This window comes from Pogoniulus pusillus, chromosome 21 (assembly GCF_015220805.1).
Source record: "Pogoniulus pusillus isolate bPogPus1 chromosome 21, bPogPus1.pri, whole genome shotgun sequence".
In the NCBI taxonomy this organism is placed as follows: domain Eukaryota; kingdom Metazoa; phylum Chordata; class Aves; order Piciformes; family Lybiidae; genus Pogoniulus; species Pogoniulus pusillus.
In genome coordinates this window covers 14,386,904-14,414,879 of record NC_087284.1, presented here as the reverse complement: position 1 = coordinate 14,414,879, position 27,976 = coordinate 14,386,904, and the positions used below count along the sequence as shown (strand labels likewise).

Genomic DNA, 27,976 nt, shown 5'->3' with positions numbered 1-27,976 from the left:
TAAGGAGTATCTTACTCATATACCTAAGCAACATAGGATATGCAGATAGCAGACAATTTCTTGAAACTGCTAAGATCCACCAAGGGACTCAGAGCTCTCTGGAAGACAAAGGCTGTAATCAGATGTAAAACGGCACTTTTGGCTGCAGCTGATATGGACTAAGGGATTACCAAATACAGCCTGTTCTCAGCTGTTCATCAGTTATCTTCCTCATAGGCATTTGCCTCCCTCCTCCCTTTCATTTGAGTTCTGCCAGCATCACTGTCACTCCCCAGCTGGGCAAAATAGTCTAAGTATTAAAAAAAAAAGGCAGATCCATACCAACAAAAAACCTACCAAAAATATTAAAGGCTAAACATGCATGTTTTCCCTTAATTGGGTATAAATGCCTACAGACATACTATGAATGTGGTAAACAAACACCTAGGGCTGGGCTAGAAGAGGCAGTATCTTAGTGTGGATCAGCAGCACTCTGAACAGTATCGTTGAGAACAGTCTAACTTTATTGTTCAAACACCACTGACCTCCTCCTAACAACTTTTAATTGTCTGAAACTGTGGAGGTGCCTAGAACCCTCTTCTGCTTGTGCTGGCTGGCATTTGAATCATCTAACTGTTTGAGATGCTCAGAGATCTTACACCAAATGTGTTTCTCTACCTTTGGGTTTCGTGTGTCTGTAATATCTGGAATGCCCAACAAGCAGGTGCTCCTACAGCACCTAACTTGCACTTGAGGGCTCATGCTGGGAAGAGGAAGAGAAGTAACCACCTGTCCAGTAACTACAGTGTCATGGGCTGAGTTGAAGCTGCAGATGATATTCAATACCATGCTGCTGTCACAACAGCTTCAAAATGAAAAGTGTTGGTTGGAGCAAAGTATCATGGGGCTTGAAGTTCAGATTGTAACATGAGATGCTTCCTGTTCCAGTTGCTGCCTCCAGTTTCTACATTTGGAGCGTTCATCTTTTCCACCGTGCTGGCTACTTGCGTGCTTGGGTAGAGGGGAACCATTTTACCACTGGCTTCTTCTGCTGCTTTTGCTAAGGTAATCGTATAGTGAATGATCTCTCAGTAAACATCTTATCTCAACCTAGGGTTTTTTATGTTACTTTCCTGCCCATCTGTGTAGGGCAGGCCAGGCTTGCTTATGGGAACAGGCTGTGCTAACTCAGGACACTTCAGATCTAATAGACCCAATTTTGAAGGAAATCTGGTGCTCTCATGAGCACTATTGGAAATGGTGCAGAGAAGCTTCCTCAAGACACAAAGCTGTTCTGTTTAGCATGAAATAATTATGCTAGTGCCTCTAGGAAGAGGTCAAAGTAATTGTAAAAGCTAATGCCCACATTAGCAGCACATCAGGTACATTGAGTATCTGCAGCTCCCATGAAGGAGCACTATGGAATAAAAATCCTCAGTAAAGTTCTCTGCCACAATGTGTCACTGCTAGGCATAACAGAGCAATCTTTTTCGTCTACATATGCACGCATAGCCAGTGGCAGACTATTTTCATTTTAAGGGACTGTCTTTGGTAAGAAACAACCAGCAAGAGGAGAGTGAGAAACTGGGAGAGAAGCTAAAACTCTCCAGGAAATTCCATCAAATCCCTGGATGTATGGCATCTCACATGTTGAGAAGCAGGATGCTATAGCACTGGAGGAGTTAGCTTGTTTATGTGAGCATTGCAGGACTGCTATGTTTGGAGAAATGCCTGTTAGAAGAGCAAGATTGAGTGACAATGCTTAACATAAAGGTATTAGGATGGAAAAATACTAAAATACGGTCCAGAGGAAGAATCAAGGTGAGATTTTCAGAGCTAGTTTTAGAAAGACAACACTCAACTTTCCCTCATTTCTAATGGGAAAATGGTATCCAAATTGGACACCTTTGAAAATGTCCCTTTGTTTTTCAAAGGGACATAAATTCATTTTAATGGGGGTGAATTCTTCAGCTGTTTAAGCACTTTAGAAAATGTCAACCATGAGTCAACAAAGACATGCTAATCAATTACATCAGTGAGTTTAACATTAGCATCCTAGTACTAAATGAATTCCTCAAGGTTTAGGATGTGGCTTCTAAAAGTTGTCTCCTGCTAGCTTGGGTTAGATGAAAAATAATAACAACCTCAATGGTAGCAAATTGAAATGCAGTGCAAATAGCCTTTGACATCCTGAAGCTTGCATACTGAAATGTGAAATCATAACATACTTTCACAGCCTGACCCAGTGTCCACAGAAGTCAGACAAATTTTTTCTGATGACTCCAGCAAGTCTTGACTCATGCTTTTCGTATGGCTTTTCCCACCCTATTTAATGTCTGACCTCATGCAATTCTGTTCCTATAACAAAACTCCTAGGGAATCTCATTCTGCCTAATTTCTTAGAAATCACAAGGTCATTTGCTAGCACAGTTGAACTTGAAGCAAAGCCTGAAGGCTGGTGAGTATGTAGCTTCTTTAAACACATACACATCTGGACATGAAGGTTTTACAGGATACAGGTTTCATTGTTTTTTTGCTAATGCTATGAATCTCTGGTGAGAGGATGAAAGGTCTCCGTTCTAATTACAGTCTGTGAGGCACAGGAGTTATGCACACCTTAAAACACAACACTAAAGCATGGTGCAGAATCAGACCTGCAGTAACTTCTGATGTTGGGAGCCTGCCTTCCAACTAAGCTTATCCATTGGACAGGACAACATTGCAGTCCAGCTGCTAATGTACTGGACTGGCCCCTTGGAGCTGTGTACTTTACTCCTGGCCAACGAACTAGACTGTATGAATTACTCTGCTAGCCTGGATTTCCCTCCATGTAAAGGAAGAGAATGTTGGGTTGGTTTTTTTTTCACAAAACTCTTTGGTTTTCACAAAACTCTTCCTGCTCAGGAAGCAAGAAAAACTCAAATTTTGAAAAGGGTGACATTAATTTGTTTATGGTGTGTTCTGCATTGGTGCTGTAACAAACTGAAAACCACAGCTCTCCTTGAACCTGACTTTCTTCCTGCATGCAGAGTTTTTTCAATTTCACAGCACACCACTGATTCTAGAGCAGGGGGAGGGGAGGAGGGTGCAGAGGGGAGAAGAGAAGTGATGATTTTGGCAGCGACACCGTTATGATTTGCTAAAATAGCAGCTTGGCAAGTCTGGTCTCTCAAATATCTCATGTTTTGTTAATTACTGACAGCTTTGTTTTTCACTGAACGTGAAACAATGTGGAGAAATGGGCAAGTGTGGCCCCTGACTCACTGCTGCCCGGCTGAGCTCGGCAGGTGGGAGCAAACCGTCTCCAAGAAGGGGCCCAGGCAGCAATTGCTGCCTTGGTTCAGGGGACTCAGCAGGTAGAAGCAAAGGGAGAGGTCCTGGGATCCAGTTATGGGATGTCCAAAAGAAGCTTTCTCCACCCTGTCCATGCTGAAACAATAAAAGATTGGAAATCTTGCCAAAAAAGAATATGAAGCAGGGTGCTCAGCCCTAGGCTTTCCTAGTGAAGTACCCCTTTCCACAGCCATGGTTTGATACAAGATGAGGCACAGGATGGCTTGAGTGAACTGTTGGCCTCAGTTCTGTCCTATGTGGAGAGCTGTGAGCATCTGGCCACTCTAGTCCACCAGCATTCATCCCATCAGGGGGCAGTGCATTTACCCAGGAATACTTCTTCAGGGATTGGTGGAGCCAGGTCACCTACCCATGTTTACTTCAGACTAGGGACCACATCTCATGAAATGCAGGAAAGTGTGAGATGGATATCTAAAGTGTGGGCCAGAGCAGACACTCGTCTTGCAGTTCATCTGTCAGCATTTCCTGGCCACCTCTAAGTTCACATGGAACAAAATCTCCACAAACTTGGTTCTCTGCTTTCCTCAAGTTATGTCCAGTTGTACTGGGTCAACTCACGCAGGGCCTCTGGGAAAACTTTAAAGCTGCACTTTAGGCTGGGATCTCCTAGGCAGAAACATGGCAGGTTTGTATGAGCAGGTACCTGTTTTGCAGCTCCTGCCCTTTCTACTCCTCTCCCAGTGAACACAATGGGACTCTGGTACCAGAACATGAGGAAATAAGAACATAAGAAAGTGAAATACTCAAATGAGAAACAGATGATTTCTTATGCATGCATGTGACTAATCTCTTCACTGCTCCAGGAGGTCTCTCAGGGGCCAAGAACACAGGAGGTTATTTCTTTTAAAGGATCTGATAGCTAATGAGATAAGAAAAATATCTAACCAGGTTAACAAATTTGACAAAAGCAAAAGAAACTCTTCAGCTTCAGGGTTTATACACATTTCTAATGAGTGGATGTCGTGGTAGGCCAAAATAGGCTTGTCCATGTTCTGGCTTGGCCAAACATGTTTTCTGCTCTCCTCCCTTCCACTATGGGGAGAAGCAACTGTGGGCAAGAACACAAAGAACCTGGAGCCACTGAGTCTAAGGACTCTGGCTTGCCCAGACATATTTCCCTGCTCTCCCTCTTTCTGTGCTGGGGGAAGCAACCATGGGAAAGGAAAACAAAAACCCTGGCTTCACCTAATATGGTCAAGCTTGGAAAAGTACCATTCTGATTGGCTTATGTACATCCAAAGGCCCATTGGCCTCAGGCTGTATTGATAAAAAGGGATAAGCAGGTAGCACGGTGTGCTCTGCTGCCTCTCTGCATCCTAAACTGCTTGGAAACTCCACTGTCTTGAGTTTACCAGGAACAGGCTCTAAATGTCTGCATGTCATCAGCCTACATAGCCAGTGTGACATCGTGCCAAGATTGCACATCACATTGCATCCTGCCTGCCCCTCTGCAAGGCTTCTGCTGAATCATGAATCAAGAGGAACCAGGTCAGGGACTATGCTACAGACTCCCATCTTCCTGAGAAAAGAGCCTGGGAAACTCCAAAGCCTCTAACGGCAACTCCTCCACATGCTCTGGGTACTGTCTGATACTATTTTGTAAGTAAATACCTAAAGCCTCTTGTAATTCACTAATTGCCTTCTGCCATAAGCAAAAAGAAGCTTCCTGCATCCATCTGGTGGATAAGTGGAATAATTAACTGCAAGCAGTATACTGACTGCAAGAACTTACTATTCCAGTATGATGTTTGCATTTGCTAGTTACCACTTAAAGTGTTCTAGTTTTGCTTATTCCCTCTAAGTATCTAAACTGTGCATTTTGAACCTTGCCAGTAAATTTTCTGGTGAGATTTAGTGTTAATAACCCATGTTTATAGTTCTTAACAATCTTTGCCCAGATATCAAAATGAATACAGATTATTATTTTTGATGAATTCTGTCACAGTGGAGAATAGGAGAAAAATATTCTGGGGAGTCAGGCTTCCTAAGTGTCAGGGTTTGGGCAGAACTGAATAGTCTGAGAAAATAAGGAGAGTAAGGTAGATTGAGAAACTGAACTGATAAGGAGGCACAGCTGCAGACGAGTGGCCTTGGGCGGCTGGCAGAGAAGCTGAGGGAGTTCTGAGTTGTGTGAGGGTAGGCTGCTCAGCCCTGGGAACATGCAATGTTGTGGCTAAGTTGTTGCAAAGGGGGATTGAGTGGGGTAGTTGGTGAGGTCTGCCTCTGTGCATGTGGACAGCCCATCTCTGCTTTGTAAGCCTATCAAAAGTACATGCCCTGCTACCAAACTCCACTGTATAGGTATCATGTTTAGCTTCAAATAAATGGATTGCCCATTATGCATCACACTGGTGTAAGCCCAGTGTCCCTCCCTCTCCCTCACGGCCTAGAAGCCAACTCAGCACCTAAGGATACTGGACTTACAATATTGCTGTCCATGTAAAGCTATCTGTGCATAACTGTGCTCCTAAGGGTCTCATGGCCACTTATTTTTTGACCCCTGTTTACTGTATTGGTTAGACATCACATTCACTTTTTGTCTCTGCATTAGCATAGCTCATCAGGTGCTCTGTGTGTGTGTCTGTGTTTGAATATGCACAACACATACACATAATTACACAGAAGTCCTTTGGTGTCACTTTTCCCAGAGCAGGGTAACACTCTGCATATGAAATGAATTTGTATTGAAATAATGCTACAGAGATAATTCCCCCCCCCCCCCCTTTTTTTTTTGCTTTCTACTAATACATAAGAGAAATGGATACAGTGAGTCAGAATATATCTGTAATCACATGGCATAAAGAGAAATGAAATGTCAGAAATGCTGAGCTCTGTGTCTCAGTGCAGGAGGAAGCTGTGTAACACACATAACACACATGACATAACTGGCATTTATGATTGATAGGCAGCTTGGAGAAGAAGCAGCATCTTATCTTGATGGGTCAAAGATATTTTGCAACTGTTCTCTTAGTGAAGTTAGCAGGAGCTATGGAAGTGCTCTGGGAAATAGAGCCTGTACAGTGAAAGCAGAGCACTAGGAATACAGGCTGCTAACTTTGTTTCTTCCATAGACTCATTGCTTGACCTTAAGGACATCAGAACAAGGGCGGGGGGTCCAAGAGTAATTTGGAGCTGTTTGTCTATCACCAGGCTGTCCTTCTTCAACAAGCACTTGTCTGTTTTGCTATCCATCAGGATCTCATTTCCTCAAAGATGGGGGTAAATAGTGCTCTATGAAGGCATTATGAGTTATGAAGTCCAAGCCCCAGTCCCAGAAAACCTCACTGAGGAGGTTTCTCCTTTTGTACACAATGCAGAGGAACAAGTATTACTCTGTGAACTTTAGATTTTGCTGGATGAAGCACTGAATAATATTTGTTTGCAATCCTCCTCCTCAGCTCCCCATCCTACACTCCCTCCAGCTTCCCCTGCTGCTGTGTAGAGATGAAAGGCACTGCTCCTGCCCCTTTACACAGATAAACTCCTATTCCCACCACCCAGTGCTCCTCAGGGGGAATCCCACTGCCCAGGGGCCAGTTCCACACACCCACCTCTGAGCCCTGGCAGCAACCCCAGCAGCCCAGGCATGGCCACTTGCCATGCTTCCTTCTGACAGGTTGTTGCCTTGACCTCTAAACGACAGAATTATATTTAAAGAATGAAGGGATGGGGGAAAAAAAAAAAAAAGATAAAAGAAACAAGGTGATGGGTGGGATTAAACCAAAGAGAAAAGTGACAGGAGTGCAAAGTACAAAGGGGGTTAAAAAAGGAAAGAGAAAAAGAGACAAAGGACTTGGATAACAGTGGCTATTTGGATTTCTTTTGTTTGAGAGGGTTTTCTTTTAAAGCCACTTGGAAACATGGAGTTTTGGTTTGTCGGTTGTTTTTTTTTCATCCAGGTGTTGTGTGTACATTTTTCCAATTAGAAGAATCTCCTTTATAAATTTAGCACTATTTAGAGGGGACTGGGAAGATAAGGCTGCTGAGGAATGCTTCAGGCTAAAGCTGGGTTCTCCAAACTGGCTTTTGTTGCGCCAGTGTGAATCACTTAATAATTCATATTTCAGAATACATTAATGCAAATGATAATTTTAGCTTGCTATTGAATTTTTAAATATGCACTACAAGCAATTTATGTTTCTGTTCATTTTCCCAGGTAAAACTGTTTAGACATTTTTAACATATGCTTGGTTTCACTCATCATATATCATCCCATTGTTTTAATTTGCGGTAATTAAAAATTAGGAGCATTGCAAATAATACATGGAGCCCTGTGTTCATGGCAAAACAACATGGAACTCATACTCAGTCTTGTAACTTCAGCCAAAGAAATGTTTTGGTGATGCTGCAGTGACAAAATAGCAGTGTCCTGTGTCTCTGCAGATAATCTATATCTAAATAGTAATTACTGTGATTAATCTGCATCTATCCCTTCCTTTAGATCATTAGAGGGTTTTTTGTATGGAATTATTTTTAGACTTACAAGGAATATTTGTTGTAGGAAGGACAAATATGTTGTTCCTCTCCTACTGAGCTGACTAGATAATTAGAAGACTGAAAATCAGAGGTTATTGAAGATTTGCTTTCTTTTTTGTTGTTGTTTCTGAAAACTGTCAGCTTTGACCTTACTCTTCAGAAACATGGTGGGAGCTCAAGTGGCAGGAGAGCTGCGTGAGACCCAGAGCCCAAGCTGGGCTTTACCCAGGGAAGGGTAAGAAGCTCTGGGATTCCTGGATTGCCCTTCACCCTTTCAACCTCCCCATGGAGCAGAAGCCAGTTCTGCCTGCCCAAGTGAGATTGGCCCAGTAACATGCCTCTTTGTAGGGATACATTTAAAGTAGAGGCTGGGGACAGGGGATGAAGCATCCTGCAGTTTCTTGCTCTTCCATGAAGTGCATGTGACCTCTTTGACTTGCTACAAAAAAAAAAGTCCACAGATTGGGCCAAGTGTTGAGGAGGACATCCTGAGGCCCAGGTGTCCCTCCTCTCTTCCTCGCATTTCTGACAGCGTCCCTCCAGCTCTGGTGTTCCTGCGAGGATGTTAGCTTGGCCCTTGCCATGTTCAAGGGATCACATAACTTTTCTCCCATTCAACTATGCTTGTAGTGAAGGACAAGGAAGAGAGTTCCACATCCTCTTCTTTAGCCCTGAGGGAGATGTGCAACCCTCTCACCTTTCCACCTTTCCCTCCTAGGCAATAGGAATAGAAGATGTTGCCTTGTGTGCCTTTTCAGGATAGCAGAACTATCCTTTACCACCAATAGTGTCAGACTGCATTCTACAAACACCTTATAGCCCCTGGCTTCCATTCAGCTGTGACTGCTCAACTGTGATAAAGTGGTCACATTTCCTAGATATGAGATCTACACACAGATATGACCCACCTAACTGCTGGACATATCCCTGAGCTCTCCCATATGCAAATCTCATCCTGTACTTAATCAAATATCATGCATCCAGGGGGGAGGAAAAGAAAAAAAAACGAAGGCACTATTAGAAAGGAAATGGTAATGAGAAGAAAAAAAATATATCAAGGAACCAAAATAATTTGTTATAAATTAATATTACAACCTGGGGATATAAATATGTCTGGTTATTGGAACTCACGCTCTTCCCCTTAAACCACTGCTAAAAGCATAAAACTTCCCACGACATGCTGTATTGGTCAATGTATCTCTGTAAGAAGGTGCTTTGTATCTCAGAGGTAGCATAAGAGCCATTAGATGTGGGTGTTGCTATGGTAACTGCTCTTTTTTTTAATTGAATAGCATAGTAAGTAGTCTTGTAAAACCCACCAACCCGTAACTTGCTGGTGCCCTGAGGCAGCATTAATGCAAGCACCTTTTCTTTGTCTTATTTCCTTCCTAGAGAGATGCAGGTATCTCAGCACAAGGCACATCCTGGCAAGGGCAGTAACTGTGGCAGAGTATGTCCAGCTGCCTCTTAGTAAAGGGATGATAAACAGAAAATCAGGTAAGATATACCAGCTTAATTCCAGGCCACTTTACATACCGTAGGGTTAGGTAGACAGAAGACTCTCCTTCTTTAGCAGCTGAGATAGGTAGCCAAAAACCTTTTGCTAATGTGCCATCTTTCCCTTCTTTCACACACAAATGAAGACAGCTCTCCCCCGGCCACCACAAGCCAGGGCGCTGTACAGCAGCCAGTCAGTTAAACATCCTAACGAAGCCTTCTGGTGTGTCAGCCAATTGGATGAGATTACTTTTGTTTGATCTAAGATTTATTTGGTTTCTCTTTCTCTCAGCATGTGTCAAGCATGACTCCCAAGCTCCTAGTCCTCTTGTCAGAAGAACAGTAGTCTGTGTGACTGCTGAGCTGGATCACCCACCTGGATCTTGGACTCAACCTGATGTTGCTGCTGTTCATGTCTTAAGGCAGCAGCAGAGTATTTTTGTAAGTACAAGAACACCAGCACTCCTCCAAGCTGGGTGACTGTCTGCTTGTTTAATTTGGTCAAGCACATTAATTTTGCAGCTTCAGCTCCAAAATTCCTCTTGCCACTGCTGACAGACACGGCCTGTCAGATTTTTGCTGTAGCATGCTCTGCACAGGGCTGTATCTTCAGTTTCATTGTCCTTGGCACTTACATCCCTCCTAGTCTCCACCAGACTGTACTTGACCTGACCAAAGTCATGTCATACACCTATTCAGAAAGCTGCCAGCAGCTGAAGAGAAACAGCCAACACTTTCCTCACCCTTTCCCTGTCAGCCCAGCTCCCTGACCTCTGCACAGCTGTGGTGTTTTAAGTGGTGCTGAGTGGGTCCCACCCCTGGGTGACCAGAGGAGTTCCCATGTGAAGCTAAGACTGCTGACTTTTCTCTTTCCAAGTATTGCAGTGTTGTGTTCCTTTTTTTCATACTTCCCATGACCAACCACCTCTGTGCTATTCTGTGCAAGCCCACTGAATGGAGCACTTTATTGTGATAAAGTGGAGATAACGGATTGCTGAAAACAATAATTAACTGTAAGCCTTCTATTGTTTGGGATTTTCATTTACATGTTGTCTAGGCTGAAGTCTACAGCTGAGGTCTTGGAACCTTCATTCACAATGGCACTGACACAGATTTTTTGGGGTAAGGTTTTTAACCTTGAAGTTTTTCTGTCCGTCTAAAAGTTCTGCTTCAAATATTGCACAGTTTCAATTTTGGGAGGGCTTGAGCTGATCAGATTTAGAAGTGTGGGTTCTCCTACCTAAGCCTCTCAAGAAGCTCTCAAAGCACCTGACGTGGATTGAGTGGCCCCCATAATACTGTTGAGAGTGGGCACTATCCAACCTCCAGGCTATATCCTAGTCTGTGCGAGGCAATGCTGCATTTCTCCTAGAACAATTGTTTCACTGTGGGAAAAACAACTCAGGATTTATTTGGTTAGACTTTGCTCCAAGGCCCCTGGCTATATATAAACATATATATATACACACACACACACACAGAGAGACATACACACACGTATATATGTGTATATATATATATATATATATTCAATGGCATTTTAATGTCAAATAAAAAAAGAATAGACAGAAATTATGCCAAATACAAGTCTCAGCTTCAGACAGCTGTAAAAATTTGGGTACATTAGATAGAAGCTGAGCAGTATGGTCAGAGCCACATTTAGTAACCAAAAGTGAGGAAAATCATCCTGATTCAGACAAGTGAAGTGAACTTTGGGTAGCACATAAGCCTGGTGCTACTCTGCCATTTGGGAAGTTAATTTCCCCCAGAAGGAATGGTCTTTAATCAAAGGCTTGTGAAAAGTGACTCATTTTGCCAGGGTGGCAAAGGCTTCTAATTTGTTTTGGTACTTTTGGTCCTATCTTGGGAATGTCCTTTATTGGAAAAGAGATTTAAAAGACAGATTAAAAAAAGGAGGTAATGTTTGATGTGCACTTGAGGAGCCTGGATTTGTTCAAATATGAGCATGGGAAGTCTGAATGATCTTCACATTCAGATCACAACTTTGCTGTAAAGGAAAGGTCACTTTTGCTTGTGTTCTAGGGCAGCTTTTTCTCTTTTGTCCCCTTGCTAAGATCTCTTCTCCTTTTGTATTATCATGGATGTGCCGTGGCTTTGAGCTTTTCCTTTTTTGCTTTATTCCTTTTTTATGATTTGGGTTTGTTTTGTTTCGTACAGAGAACTGATATTTCATCTTTTAAAAGATTTACAAGAAATAATATATGCCCCACTGTGCAAAAGCATGGCTCTGTTCATACCTTCACATTTTACAGGAAAATATGTCACTCCTTTCAGATCCGTGAATTAAGATGCACTATTTTTTGCTGAAGGCTATTTTAAATTAGGCTAATAAATTGCTGCTCTCTGCCTTGCGTGATAATGCATTACATTATCTACTGATGTACACGTATTGTTTGACTCTAATGGTGTGGAAATTAAATGTTAGACATGGGCCAGATGTTCCTATAGATGAATATGAAGTATGACTCTGTCGTAGCTGAGTCTCAACGGGACAGAAGGTAGACGGTGAGGTTTTCTGAACAACAGCAATGAAAAATCTTAAGTGGGTCACTTGCATCCACACCCTAACAGCCCTAACACTGAGCTGTTGAGAAGCATTATCAACCTGAGCTCCATTATTATTCCTCAGCCAGAGCTAGTGCCTTTCTTATTTCAAATGCTTCTGTGCTTATAAAGGCACAAAGAATGGCTCCTGGAGATGCTGAATGTTTGCTATCCCTGTCAGACTGACAGAAATAGCTTGAGGTGCATCCCTGGCTCCCGCCTTAGCAACAAACATTTTGAAGCTCTCCCTTTGCCCTTCCCCCTCTCCCTGTGTATTTTCATGCAGTGGCTGAGGGGACAAACAGATGTACATTACAGTGAATATTAATGAAGGTTCCCCACTGGCATCTCCTCTCTGGAAAAGACAGGGAGAGAATAGTTTACAATCTCCCTCACAGGGCTAAATTACCTAGTGACTCATAATCTAAGTACCTACAGAATGGTGCTGAACATGGCTATTTAGGATATTTTATAACAATGGACAGGGCCATTTTCAAGATTGATAATGAAGCAGCTGTGGGAATGTCCTGGCTCAGTGCAGCCCACTATGACCTAAAAAAACAATCCTAACCATGAGATGCATCAAATGTTTGTATGTGTGTGTGTGTGTGTGTGTATGTCTATGTATGTTCACACTGTGTGCAAGGTGTGAAGGGAGGACAGTTTTGGCATTAGCATTAGAAGTCTGTGAGCAAACCAGAAGGTGAGGCACTGAAACAGGTTTGCCATGTTGCGAATGCCCCTTCCCAGGCTTCAAGCAACCTGGTCTAGTGGAAGGCACTGCAGGGGCTTGGAACTACATCACCTTTAGGGTCCTGTCCAACCCAAACCATTCTATGACTTGCAAGAGTTGGTAATGCATTACTGCATACTGAATGTTCTATAATTGATAAGCAGAGATGGACTTTGTCTTTTTGCTAGGCCTGCCTGGAAGAGTGGCCTTGTCTGACAACTGAACTCTGGACAACTCTGCACTGAGGATTTTTAACAATGACTCATCTCACAGATGGCCCCAGACTGGCACCAGGAGAGTGGTAAACTCAGAATGGGTGTGGGAATGAGGGGTGGCATGTGGGAACAGGAAAGAGGCAGCCAGGGAAACAGCCTGGACAACTGCTTCTGGAGAAAGGTGCCATGAAGTGCTCAGAATGAAGTGAGGAAATGAAGTAGTGGCTGTGGCCATAGCACCACAATGCTGCTGAATGGGCAGTGGGGCTCCAGTGTCCTGTGAAGGAGTGCAGTGACCACTGATCTATGAGGTGAAGATGCACCTGTCTTGAGAGCTCTGAGTTGCTACCATGTCCTGGTCCATCTTTCTGTCAGAGTAATTATTTCTGCAGAGATTCTGGATATAAGCTTGGTTTTGTGTGCCCAAGTTCACTGAAGGCCAGGGATCATAGGGAGTTATATTATCACCCCTACTGAATGTGGTAGTCACCCAGGCCCCAGGCTGAGTTCTGCGACAGCCACATTCTTGTCTCCCACTGCTCTGTGAGTGGCATGGCATGGCAGAGGGAATATGGGCGCAGGATGTATCCAGAGCAGCCCATGGGCATCACCACCTGTGCCTTGGTTGTAGGAATCACCAAAGGGATTTCATGGTGAATAAGTCAGAGTCTCTACCATGGACAATATACCTCACTGACCCTAGATGAAAGCCAGCATCAGGTCTTCAGCATGTAGTTTGTGGAAAGCAAGGCTCATTCCCCATCTAGATGGTGTGTTTCTCAGGCCTCTTTAGTGGCAGGCAGTGTTGGATGTACTGGAGAATGTTTTCATCACAGCTAACAGAGGGCTATCCAGATTGCTCGTAACTGTTTTTAGCACAGTAAACATGTAAACCAAGTGCCTGGGGAGAAAAAAAAGGAAAAGCCTGTCCTTGCAGTAGCTGATCATTTTTAATTACATCTCAATCTATCAATTTACTTAGTGTGTGAGAGGGAGAAAACCAGCCATTCAGGATTTAGGATGTAGGTTATCCGAGATAGCTGCTAGCCCTGTGGCCTTGTACAGTGCCCAAACTCAGCTGAGGCACTCCTGTTGCCAGTATGAGGACAAGGCACAGCGACAGGACGGTCCCACCATCCTGGCCTCTGTTGTACACAGCTAAAAGAGTCCATCAGAGGCCAGAATGAGTTTCTGTCAGGAGGTGATGTGGTCTCCCACCTCACTGAGCTCCTACAGCAGGTAAGTCATGTAACAGTTTGGTGTCTTTGATGGTACCACAAGAAGCTCAGTTTCCTCCCCTGTCAGACAGTGCTGAGCACAGCTCAAGAGTGACAGATACTACAGCAGATGGGTATAAGTTGCCTTTTGGTCTCTGGGCTTTACCCTTTCTAATGAAACTGGACCAATGGACTTTAAAAGATGAAGAGAGGGTTCATAGAATCACAGAATGGTAAGGGTTGGAAGGGACCTTTGAAGATCACTGAGTCCAACCCCCATGCCAGAGCAAGACTGCCTAAAGCAGATCACGTAAAACACATCCAGGTGGGCTTTAAGAGGCTCCAGAGATGGAGACTCCACAACTTCTCTGGGCTGCCTGTTCCAGTGCTGTGCCACCCTCAAAGCAGAGGCCACATTATCTATGCTGTTGATGAATGAAGAACCAAACAAAAAAAAGTAAAGATAGCTGGCAGCTTTGATACCAGTTTTGGGTGCAAGTGGAGGCGGGAGGGGGAGAGAATGGCATGCATTCATCTGTGCTTCAGGAACAATGAACCTCAAATCAGAAATTATTTCTATTTTAAAATAATCCTTAGATAGATTTTTATTGACAGAGCAAATTTAGTTCACCATATAGTCCCCACCATCTGAGCTTTTGTGAAGTACCTGCCAGCTTTGCCTCCACCACTGTGCAAGTGTATTTCAGATTTAACTGAAGCTGATCACCAGGTAGCAAGAAAAATGAGAGGAAGTGAGACAGAGAGAGAGAGAGAGAGTCTTCCTTCTTAGATATATTCAAAAGCTGTCTGGACATGGTCCTGGGCAGCCTATTCTAGGTGGCCTTGCTTGAGCAGGGAAAGTTGGACAAGACAACCTCTGGAGGTCCCTTTCCAGCCTAACCTTTTCCCACCTCAACCCTTTTGATTCTGTAATAATATCAAAGATATTACAAAAGGTTAACAAATGAAGCCTCTGTGACCCTGTTTTATAAGTGTGCTGTTACAAGAGGGAACTGAGGCACGTAGTCATCTATTACCCAGGTGTACAGTGAATCGGTTGCTGCGCTGAGAAGCACTAAGGGGATGACTTAATAAGCAGAGCAGCCTTGTTCCCTTATACAAGTAGCCAGAGTTCATTATCTAGACTTTAGCACACATGGTAAGAATAAGGGTAGAAATAGCCCTTTCTAAATGTATGGGAGTGCCTAAAGTGGCCTTGACTACTCACTGAAGTATCTTAGTCCAGGAGAACACATTTCTTACCCAACACCTCCCTTGGTTTTAGCATAATATGTGCCTTATGTATTAATTAATTTTCCTGCAACTCACATCTCAGAGGACCAATAGGACCTGTTTAGATAATCTGTCTCAAGAAACCATCAGGTTTTCCAAGCTCATACAGTATCAGGAATTTTGACAAGAAGAATTTCATTATGTTTTAATTCAGTAGTGTGATGGTTTGGGTGTTACCCACCCTCCTACTCTTATGAAATCACCCTGACTAGACTCAGCCAGCTGGAAGTTAAGGAATGAAGCTTAGCACAATTTACAAGCATATATATACACAAATATTTACAGTCATATGCAAGTTAAAATACGGAAGCATGTGACAAATCTGGAGATCTGAGGTGAGATGTCAAAAAGACAACAAGGAGGTTAGAGGAAAAAGGGTTAAGTTGGATTAAAGTTAAGGTAGAGGCAACCACACAGACCTGCCAGAGAGAAGGCACAGCCAGAACTGTGAGCTGAGAAATATGTGAGGCGTATCCTATCTGTATTTTGAGTAGTTGTGTTTCTTAGCAGAAGAATGGGTGATATAAGGTACTCTTGGCTTTTTTCCTTTCTTCTCACAGCTAAGGATTTCATTTCTCTCAGTAAAATATTCCAATTACCCTCAAACCAGCAAAAGTGGAAACTAGTAAATTTGGGGGAAAATTCTGGGCTTGATTCTGCATCTACCAGCTGAATGGACATATTCCTCTTGCATTCTGTGGGACCAAGGCTAGCCCCTGGTTAAAGGAGCTTCAAGATAAATACAAGCTACAATACTGGGGGGTGAGGGAAGAATCCAAACCTAAATCTTTTAACTTTCTTATGAAGGTGAGTTGTCATTTTGGAAACTCCTTTTGTTACACATCTCTATATGCAGCTTTCTCTGAGGGAGATGGACAGGGCTTTTTTGCTACATATTTGCCTCAAAAATCTCCACCTTTGCTGGTTTCATAAATTAAAGTTATACAGTCACTGTCCTTTGTTATAATGATTTCTTAGAGCACAGCAGCCAGGCAGTAACTGAAAGTGAATGCCAAGCATTTTCTAGCCCTTCACCAGAAGATGCCCAGGCATGTGCTGCCTCTGCCTGACTGCTCTGCCTCAGTGTGTACTTCTCTGTTCTATGTTCTGCTCTGCTCAGACAACATGCTCTGCCTCACTGCTCCCGGCTTGGATGTGTTCTAGCTCTTCCTCATGCTTCAAAGCAGCTCAGCCCTGATATTTTGGGCTTGAACTACCTGGAAACTTAAGTGCCTCAAGTTTACCAGGAGAAGGCATTAAGTGTCTCACAATGTGGTGAGAAGTGCCACCAACACGGTGCTCTCTGCACATCTGCAAGAGATCCTGCCTGCACCTCTTCAAACCTCTGTGCCAAGAGGAACCAGGATCAAGTTAGAGATCATCTGCCTCTTTCCCAGCGCCCTGCTAGAGCCTGGGAAGATCTGGAAGCCTCTCAATGGCTATCAAGATGTCAAACAGTTCCAGCAAAGGAGCCAGAGACTATCTCGACATTTCTACTCCACCACCACCTTTCCCTAAGGCTCCAGGCTGCCTGTTTGTAAGTGTGGCAAAGCCATTCTGTGGCTAAACCTTTTCAAATGTTCTGATTCTCCTAAACTACCAACTTAATCATAAACATCCTTGTGAAGATTTTCCTGACCAAATTACAACCTAAATTTAACTAGTTTGTATAGTTTGTGGGCAGGGCTTTTTGGCAATAAAATAATTACATATTTTAGAATTCCTGCCTCATTGATTGCCCAAATAACTCACTGTCACTATATCAGAAAGCCAGGGAATTAGGCCTTTCAATTCCCAACTCTCCATCCACTCATGCACCCAAAGAAGAGTGAAGAAGATGAGGTAGAGTTTTGGGAAGAGGCTGAGCAAGGGAGGTAACTTCAACCTTCATTCCAGTATTTTCTTTTCTTTTAACCTTTTTTGTTTCTGGCATCTTCATATTCTTTTCTTATCACAGGATGTCAGGGGTTGGAAGGGACCCAAAGAAAGCCCAACCCCCCTGCCAGAGCAGGACCATACAATCTAGCTCAGGTCACAGAGGAACGCATCCACACGGGCCTTGAAAGTCTCCAGAGAAGCAGACTCCACAACCTCTCCGGGGAGCCTGTTCCAATGGTCTGTGACCTTTACAGTAAAGAAGTTACCCCTCTGATGCAATGATATGCTATCTATTTTACATCTATATATATAAAGATGCATTTGCTTTTAAGGAAGCATAAAAGCAAAATAAATGCATCATTTTCTTTGCCCTGTGGCTGCAGAAAGAGTTTATGAAATTGTGACAGTTCCCTGACAAGGAAAACCAGTGATATTACTATAGTAACACTCAAAAGTGGTTGCAATGAAAATAAAATTATTCAAATTGAGGCAATATTTGCTCACATAACATGAGTCATTTGGATTGTGAATGCCTGACAATGGTAAGGTGAAAGTCATCAAGGAGTGACAGCATGTCCCCACTTCATACTGGAGAATCCAAAGATTCTCACTGAACCAAAGAAAAGATAATAATATAACAGTGGAGCACATATTCCTCTTTAGCAGTCTTAAGATATGCACTAACAGTGGCCTGAGTTCTGCTTTCACATATGCTTTGGATTGCCTCTTGGTTTCTGTACAAGTGCTTGTTTATAGCAGTGTTCTATCTGCAGAGAGAGCCCCTTGGATCAGGCTGTGAACACGAAAGACACCACAGAGAACTTCATGGCATCAGAGATATGCAAAAGGAACCTGAGAGCAGATTTTGCCCAGTGTAAGAGCACAGGATAAAAATATAGTCATTCCTGCTTTGCTGCTGAAAAACTATATGCAGTAATAAAAATAGATGTAAAGCCTCTGCTCCTGAAGACCTCTAAGCTCTTAAACAAACAAAAAAGCTAAAAACAATGTGCCAAATTCTTTTCTTCCTGGCTAGGTCCATTGATGTGCCAGGGATACAAAGACTGAGTCTGACATTAGGAAATTAGCACAATGCAGGTGGGATCCAGAGCAACACAAAAGCATAAAGCCATGATGAAAGATTCCTGCTCTGAGTGATTTCACTTTAGATGACAAGCAAAGAAACAAATGCAATAGAAGACTCTGCATATCTTTCAAATGTGCTCTAGCAGTTTGGCATCACACAATGTCAGCTGGGAGTTTGGGAAGATACTCTTTGGCACTGTAAAGGCATAGGGAAAATGCAGTCATAGCACTGAAGATATCTGTCCCTAATACATGCTACATTTACTTGACAGTGGACCAAAGCCACTTCAGATTCCATAAAAACACCAAAATACATTGTACCCAACCCCTTTCAACAAGGGATGGTACTGATGTGAAGTTGATTTGCCTGACTGCCATTCTTAGCCTACCAGAAAGCCTGATTCCAGCTGAGGCAATTCTGCAGGCAGTTACCTGCTTTGGTGTAGAGGAAAGGCTGCATTTGAGGAGGGACAGGGAGAGGGAGTGAGTAGGAGAGGGACAGGACAGGAGCCAAGGAAATACTTTGTCCTTATCCTCTAAAATCCAATCCTTTAATTTTTTTTTCCCCCCAAAACTCACCTTGACAGCCAGAGTAGCCCTGAGGTAGGAAAGTTCAAAAATTCTGCGCTTCTGTTGCCTAAATTTTAATTAGTCTTTGGGTAAATGAGAACTTTGAAGTTGTCTACACAGCACTTTTCATGTACCCTATTAACTTGAAGAGACCAAAGACTCTAGCAACATTCAAAGCTGTCCTCTGCATGTGTAAATGACTTCACTAAGTGCAAATGTGGTGGTATAGCTCTTAGCCTGAAAGATCTTTTTGCATGCTAATTCCAAGAAGAGACCTTCCTTACAGACTTGTAGGTCTCCAAAGAATAGCTGCAAAGTCAGAGTCCAAAAAGTTCTGAGACCTGTGGACCCAGTAGAGACCACTGTGTCTTAGTTTAGCCCAAGATCCTCTGAGCTATGAAATACTGATAGGAATAAAATCACTCAGTTTGTAAGGAAATCTGCTTGTGTTCATTTCCATGAAAACCTCTACTTTAGTTGAGCTGCTTTTGACTTAAAGTGAGATCAAATTTGACCTGCTCTCTTCTTCTCATCTGCGGGGCTGCAGCTGTGCCCTCTAGCACTGTGTACGTATTCCAAGCTCATCTAGATGTGGAACAAAAGCACAAATGAGATGACAATCTTCCATTCTTTCTGGATGCTGCCAATACCTGTTTGTCACTATAATGGCATTAATCATCTTTTATTTATAGCAGAACACTGGAATCTTGCATTTTTCCCTTTTGATTTATTTGTAGGACAACAGGTGCACAACTGAAGCAGGTGTAGGGCTGTGTGCACATGTTGTGAGTTTGCTGATAGTCACAAAACATCTTTAGTAAATTATTATTTGTATCAAAGCAGACGTTATTTTTATTTCATGCCTAAACTTACCTCCACAGATGTTAGCTCCCACAGGCCACTATCTGCTTTGTATTGCAACTTCAGTAATGCAACTCATAGGTGCAAGATCTCTTCTCTCACCCTCCAAGAACCCTCGCAAACAAAACATCCTTAAATCACACATTGCTTCCAGTTTCTGAAGCTTGGGAAAGGTGCTGAAAATGTATCAAGTTTCCATTGGCAACTGCTGCAGAATAGCATGATACCAGCTCAACAGCTGACATGAAATGCTTTTCCATATGTAAAGCTGCGCTTTAAACACACAGAGGACACTAAGAATAAAGTTTGAACTTTCTTTTTCTTTTGTCTAACAGCAAATGGGTTGTGAAGAAGTGCTGGATGCTTTAAAAAATGCAGTCATAATTTTGGATCCAAGCTGTGAGAACACTCATTGGAGACAACTGTTCTCTCATGAGTTAGCCTTGAATAAACAATCACAGCTCTGTGTGATATTACTTCTTAACCAGATTCTAGCATTGAGCTGTTGCCTTGCCATGGTTACTTGCCTTTTAAACCAATGGTTCTTTTTCTTCCTTTTTGCCATGATTCTTGCTTGCTTGGCAGTGGTTCCTTCTCATTTGAACTTTTGCCCTATTTTAATCTCCACCAAATTTTTTACTCTAAAAGAACCTTTTCACTGATACCTTTTTGTTGTCCTGAATTTCTTTTCTGCATGTGAGAACTTACAGGGGGCCTTGGCTTATGGGAAAGAGCCCAAGTGTCCGTCGTCTTCTGCGTATCCAGCTGCTGGCAGGCACCAGTGAGGAGATGAGAAAACACAGCCACAACAGCAGAAGAGGGTAGCCACGCCTGAAATGTAAATTGGAAAGAAGGATATGCACATATACATACACAAAGTACCAGTCATTCACGTCGAGATTTATGCTTGTCACCTCCTCAGCTTGCCTCGGCTGAATTTATCTGAGGGTAACACCATTAAAACCCATATAAGAGCATCACTCTGTCATGTAGGAGTCCAAGGCAAACTCCTTCCCTGGTTTTGCACCCTTGAAGTTGGCAGAGCACTGGGATCCCATGGATCATATTAGAGTCCTTGGGAAGGGGAACATGGCTGATTGCTTTGAGGTGGTTCTCCAAGCAATCTTGGAGACGCAAACCAACAACTTCTATGAAGAAGATAAAACTCCTTTTACACAAGGAGAACAGGTTGTCTTCAAAGATCTTGTCTATTTTTTTGTTATCTGTTTCATGGAGATTCTGAAAGAAGTTAATTAATGGGAACTTTCTGAAGCCTCTCTCCCAAATATTTCTAGGCACATAATTGAGTATTATTCCCCCTCTTGAAAAGAAGAAAGAACCCACAGCATTCTCTTACTTGCTCATTTGATTTCTTATTCATTGGAAGAGGTCACTGTGTGGCTGCCTAAAATAAAGCTAAGTGTGTGTGTGTGTGCATACATTCATACATATGTACAAAACCACAGCAACAGTACTTCTTACTAATGTTTGTTCTGACCAGAAGCATAACTGCCAAATTTCTGGTGTTAGTGAAAGCACAGTTACTACTATTCTGAATTCTCTCAACTTTAGGCTGTGTCATTTTGGGCTGTGTAATGTAATTTAAACCTAGTTCCAGTCTCTAGGACAGCACACTCAGTGTGAGGTATGTAAAATGAAACAATAATATCCTTCTGGTAAGGGCATCAGATATTCTGATGGACAAACCAAAGGCCAATTATTTAGTCATCTTTATTCACATGTTAATAAGGACCTCATAGACTAACATATAGCTAAGGCAAACTTTTTCACCATTTAAATTGTCTGATATTTAAATGTACAAAACCCAGAAAGTTACTTCTTACTTTTAAAACCTAATCTTACCAATATTTTATATGTTAGAAGACTTTAAATTAAAACAGACAATTAAAAGTCTACCCCTGCTCACTCTTTATTAACTTTTAGAGAGCAATTTTCTTCACAGCAGCAAAATCAATACTCCGAGATAAAATTTCTAACAAGAATTTCCTTTCTCATAAAATTTTATTGGCAATTTCATTTTTCATTTGTACTGAAATGCTAAACTGTAAAGAACAATGCTCTTTTTTTTTTGCTAGTAAAAAGTCTTTATTTACTTTGGACCACAAGCAGGAGGTACATTTTCAGATGAGTTCAATTATTTTCTACATCCTTGATATCTATTCATTTGCAGAGAATCCTGGCTGACAGAAAAATCACTAGGTAATTGACTACAGCATGCTTTATATGGGAGTATTAGTTACAATCTGTTCCTCAACCCCCTTGTGGCTGAGTCAGAAGAGGGCAAAGGCGCCCATCCAAACACAGCATTGTGCTGCACAGGCAGGTTGTTAACTTGTGGTAATTTACCCTTAAACCCTAATATAGAGACTTTTAGTTGAACCTAGCAGAAATACCATGTTCTGCCACAGCATACTTACAGCAGAACAACCATTGCACTGCCTTGGGCACAAAGGGCCAGAAGTGTCAGACCAGGATGGGATCACAGAAAGACATGGTCCTTTCCCATAGCAAGTAGGGGGCAGAACAGGAAGACTATTCAAAGCCTTGCATGTGGTTTGGCCACACAGTAACAATGCTTTGCTCAATTCTAAATTCTCCCATCTGATGACTGCAAAGTTATTTGCATAGTTTTGAGTCATCAGAAGGTGCCATGGTGGACACATACTACATCAGGAAAGCAAAAATGCAGCCATTAGGTAACTTCAGTCCAGGAGTCACACTTAGGTCCACCCCTAATACAGGTCCTGCTGCATGCCTGTTTCTTAAGCTAGAACTGGTCTTCCTGGTGAATGGAAGTCTCCTTTGATAGCTAGCTCCTGCACGGTGGCCCTGAGCAGCCTGAACTAGTTAGTGGCATCCCTGCTCACTGCAGGGGAACTGCATAAGATAGCTTTTGAGGGTCCCTTCCAACTCAGTGCAATCTGACTCTGTGTAAAATGGTACCTCACAAAAGTACACATCCACATTTGTCAGCAACTGTGTGGCTCCCACCAGTTAGTGATTAGTGCAGAATTTGCCCCACAATAATCCTAAACTGCCCTCTAACTCCCTCATTCAGCACCACAGCTATTCTGGTAGTTTTGCTAGAGCACTGAGGTCCTATGGATCATAAAATTCCTCTTACATGAGGAGAACAGGTCCTCCTAAGGCTCGAACAGCCAGCGTAGCTCAGCCCTTGGGAAGGAGGCTTCTCCCTGTATAATGCTGACTTGAGTTCCAGTGCAGAGTGTCACTTTCCCACACTGAGTGGTCCCTTGATCTGTGAGTAGTGCCTATGACTTCTACAGGGACTACTTGCAAGGGACAATGCAGCTCAGCAGGCTCTTTGTAAATGTGAGGCTGGGTCTCATTCATCAGTAACAATGACCCCTGTAATCATTTACAATGCCTTTGGGCCTCCATGTGTTATAGAAGTGTTGCTATGCCAAGCCAATGGGAGAAAAACTGGTGCAGTGGTGGTGGCTTTAAAATTGGAATTGTGAAGCACTATTTGTATCAAGAGATGAGATAACAAGTGGGAAGGGTGAGAAAACATGAAAGGAAATGGGCTTAGGGAAACAGAAGCTGGAAGTAATCAATAAATCATAGAATAAAGTAAAGAGAAAGAACCTTTAAAGTGCCCAAGCTTAAATGTCAAGAGTATTAGAACAAAAGAACTCCAAGCAGAAGAATGTGTGACAGAGGAATACACTGAACCTCTGACAGAAAGCGCGCTTGGTCCTGAGCATGGAAAAGAGTACAGACAACAAAGGACAGCAGAGAAGAAGAGAATAAGAAATTAGCAAACTGTGTAGGTTCCCCTTTGATTAAATAGCTTGAACACACAGAATCAATAATACTGTTTTCTGAAAATTCTGAGGAGTAAAACTGGAGGGAAAACCACCCTCACAGTGGGGGGAAAGATGAGTTTTAAACTATGTAAAAAGCTGGGAATGTGCTATTCCAAAAGCATAAAGGTATGCCATCAATATTAGAGTAACAGGAGCTTGCCTACACTGCACTACAGCAAAAAGACAGCGCCAGGCAAGGCAGAGCTGTTATATTTATCTCTAGACACATTCATATTGTTAAAATTGAGGAGTTTTTCTAATGACACTCTCCCAGTGATTCACTTAATCACTCATAGCTCGTCACACATAGCTCTAGGCACGTGTTTGCCCCACTGAAAGCTCTGTGTATAAACACACACTTAAAGTTAAACGGGTGCTCTAAATGTTTTTCCAAGCTGAAGCCTACATGCTGATGGATTACCTAGTTAGCTATAAATTGCATGGCTACATCTGGTTTTGGCTACTGCCTCAGATACCTACTCTGTTTGAAGGAAGCTTATAATGACCCTTATTCATGTAATACAATAGATCCTTCTGGCACCACACGTGTGTACATTGTGAAAACAATTTTCTGTTCAAACGAGGTTTGCAGTCAGCTGAGCTAGGGCTGCTTATGCTCGCCTCAGCAGGAATCTGTATGGAAACAAACTGCCAGCTTTGATATACCTTGAAGAGCAAAATTTGGGAAGCTTTCACAGAGGCTGCTGGGACATGTCGGTCCCAGTGACAGGCAGACAAACCTTCAGGCACTGTGTTTTGGGTGATAGACTGCATCAAGTGCAGCAGACATAAAGGCTCCTGCAGCTATTGTGCAACACTGACAAGCAGCAGGGCTGTGCCACAGCTATTCTTGAGAGCCCTGGTGGCAGTACTCACTGCAGAGGTATTTGAGCAAAGGGCTCATTAGGGTATCTGTCATGAGACCAAAGCATCACCTAAAATCCACACAGGCCACTCAGTGTCTGGGCAGAAAAAGCACAGTGAACAGGTTGTAAAATGGTGTAAGTTTGAATCAGGTGATGTCAACAGCAAAACAAGAAGCTCAGTCCATTCAAAAGTCATCTTTAAACTAGTCTGCTCTTTTGCTATATGTGCACAAATGACAGTACCAATGTGCAACAGTAATGTCAGCAGGCAAACTGAGTGTCAATGCTTGTCTTATGTTGCTGAACATGCTCACTATAAAAAAGAGACACTTCCAAAAACCTGGTGTGAGCAGAGCGCTGAGTCAGGCTCAAAAAACCAAAACAACAAAAGTTACTGCAAATGCTCACTTGACAGCAAAGGATATTGTGGTATGCCTCAACAAGACATTTAAAATTTCACTCACAATTTTATGAGATGTCTCTCACTCAAGTTGTCAAAGTCTGACAGGCTTGTTAACAACATCATGGGGCGAATGGCCCTTCATCTTCTTGCTCTTGCTCAACTGAATGATAGATGAACAAACTAAAACTGACAGCTGTTACAAAGATAGCAGGAATTAAAGGAGAAACAGAAGATGTTTCTACTCCTCCCTGTCTAATGCAGCACTAAGTAGTTGATATTCCATTCAAGAAAAGGTTGAAAAAGCAGGAATAGCAGTAGTCTAGAACTTGGCCAAAGTATGGCTGTTCAGCTGACTCCAAGCAAGACCACTAGAGTGGCAGGAGCTAGAGCAGCTCACAAGACTAGAGTCCATTAGTTATCTTTTGTCTGTAAGGATCTACTTTCACCAAGAACCAAGTTGCTGGGAAACCACTGAAGGAATAAATGTGCAACGTTGTCAGAGGCCCCAGGATTTGCATGGCATCTTAATGAGTCTGACCCTAAGAATAGCAAAACAAAAATCTCAAGCTAGAGTCTTTTTAATAAATATTTAAATTAAAAATTTAGGACTTTTTTGGTGATGTTAGCTCTCATTTTAAGTGAATGTCTTCAGTTTGCATTTTAGCTAAAAAAAAAAAAGTGCTGTTGTACATGAAATACTGTTTTTTCACTCAGTATCAATACTTGCTGAAAGCCAGTTTTGACCTGATGTACTTGAAACCTCATTCTAAGGATTAACAAGGCAACAAAAGCATATTACATGAATTAATGGCCACATAGATTGTCTAAGGCTTTGAACATTAGATCAACATTGTGACAAACCATGTGACTGACATGGAGTAATTCTTGGTCTGCAATTCAGGATGTGAAATGCACTGGCAAGGAAGAACAAAGGGACAGAGGCACACTGCACATGTTCTGCTCAGGGACATTTTGTGACTAGATAACAGATTCTGTGACCAGAAGTCAGATATCATTAAATAAATGACCCTTAGAAGTTATTCATCTCTCTCCTGTCTAATCAGCAAGGTCTACACTAAAGTTGTTGCATGCTCAGCCAACCTGGTAGAATTCCAACAATGAGATGACAAGCTTGGCATTTTAGGGGAGAGCAGTGGGTATGATTGCTTTCAATTTTGATAGGACTTTCAGCACTGTTTCCCATAACCATTCACGTAACATGAAGTGCAGTGTGGATAATGAGGCAGGTTGCAAACTGGCAGAACCGCTGGACTAAAAGCAGCTGCTCCCACCGACATCAGCATGTCACCTCCACCACATGGAGGCCAGGCACTACTGGTATATTCCCAGAAGATCACACTGGGACCAGCACTATTTCTCATTTTCATTACTGAACTGAATACTAGGTTAGAGTGCATCCTCAGCAAGTTTTATAGATGCCATGAAACTGGGAAGAGTGGTTGCTAGATCAGATGATTGTGTCTTCATTCAAAAGGACCTTGACAAACTGGAGAACCAGGCTGATACAAATGTCATGAAGTTAAATAAAGAAAAATCCCAAGTCCTGCCATTGGGAAGGTAACAGCCCCATTACCTTCCACTTTCCAGGCTGGAGCCAGCTACCTGGAAAGTGGAATTGTAGAACAGTCCCTGGAGGTCCTAGTGAACAGACGCTGACCAGGAGCCAGTGATGTACCCTCATGGCAAAGACCACCAACAACCTTCTGGGCTGTATGAGGCAGAGTATCATCAGCAGATGGAGGCAAGTGATCCTCTCTGTCTGCTCAGCACTGGTGAGAAACATCCTGGAGTGCTGGGTCCAGTTTTGGATTCCCCAGCACAGGTGAGGCATGGACAAGTGAGACATGGACTTAGTGGAGCAGGTCCAGTGAAGGACCACACAGATGAATAAGGATTTGGAGCATGTAACATGAGAGGAGAGACTGAGACCTGGGAATACTTGGTCTGTAAGAGAAGGTGCTGGGGGGCCCTACCAATGTGTGTATTTCCTGATTGGAAATAGCATGGAAGCAGGAGCCAGTCTCTCATTAGTGGTGCCCAGTGACAGGACCAATCCAAACCATTCTATGGATCTATAAATATGCACAAATTAAAATACAAGAAATTCCTTTTAAATGTAAGAAAATCCCTTTTTACTGGGAGGATGACTGGACACTGGAAGAAGTTGCCCAGAAAGGACGTGTGAGTTTCCTTCCTTGGAGATACTAAAAGCCCCAATGGACGCAGCCCTGAGGACTGAGCTCAACCTTCCCCTGCTTTGAGGATGTCCTATCTCACCTCAGCCATTCCAGCATTCTATGACAGTCAGGTCTCCATCTATGCCTTGCAGATACTGATATACCAAACGTCTGTTGCTCTAATTCTAGGGATGGCATCTGTACCCAGTGAATTGTTCAGAAAGTGTTATCAGTTCATTGTCATTTCATTGAGACACACAAGCTGATTTACAACTCTGTTGCCCTTCCCGTTCTTCTTGTTTCTTACTTCAACTTTGCAGATGCTCTCTAATGAATGTGTACCTCACACAGTAAGAAAAGGCAGGAACTGATTACCCTTCATTCAGAGAGCTACTTTTAAAGGTGCATTTGCTACCTAGCTTTGCTGAGTCACCACAAAGTCTGTCTTATTTCATTGCAGAGTACTTCATGTGCTGTGTGTATACAACAATGTCCTTAGTAAGCATGCAATATCTAAGGGCTGATATTACTATCCTGGGGTTAGCAACTCTGTATGGTGCCACTATCCCAAGAGAAATTCTGAGACAGAAAGACTGCAGAAAGATGCAGTTTCCTCCTATTTCATAAGTCAGCTCAGCTGTTCATCTGTCACCAGTGGTGGAAATTTCTTTTGTGTCTCTGCTTGATCCTTCTGTATCTGTACAGAATGCAAAAGACTAATATCCTGCTTTCCACTGTGTTGTTTTTTTTGCAAGCAGATGCTTCTCTGAAGTGTAATGTCAGATCTCAAATCAAATATGTATCACTTTCCTCTGCAGTTTTAGGACCCGGGACAATGCACAGGCTGCATTCTTAATGCCTCAGTTCTGATTTTCAGATGCTCCCCATGACCAGTATCTTCCTCCATGTCTCCCAGAGAGAACCACAGCTGTAT

At 42.7% G+C, this 27,976-nt stretch overlaps 1 long non-coding RNA gene across 6 annotated transcripts in view; it reads right to left on the bottom strand.

The window, feature by feature from the left end:
* Positions 1-27,976, bottom strand: part of LOC135184860 (uncharacterized) — a 106,012-nt gene that overhangs the window by 66,104 nt on the left and 11,932 nt on the right. For all 6 annotated transcript variants that reach the window (XR_010306224.1, XR_010306220.1, XR_010306223.1 and 3 more), the window contains exon 2: positions 20,433-20,555. This is a non-coding gene — a long non-coding RNA (uncharacterized LOC135184860). The remainder of the gene's footprint in view (positions 1-20,432; positions 20,556-27,976) is intronic.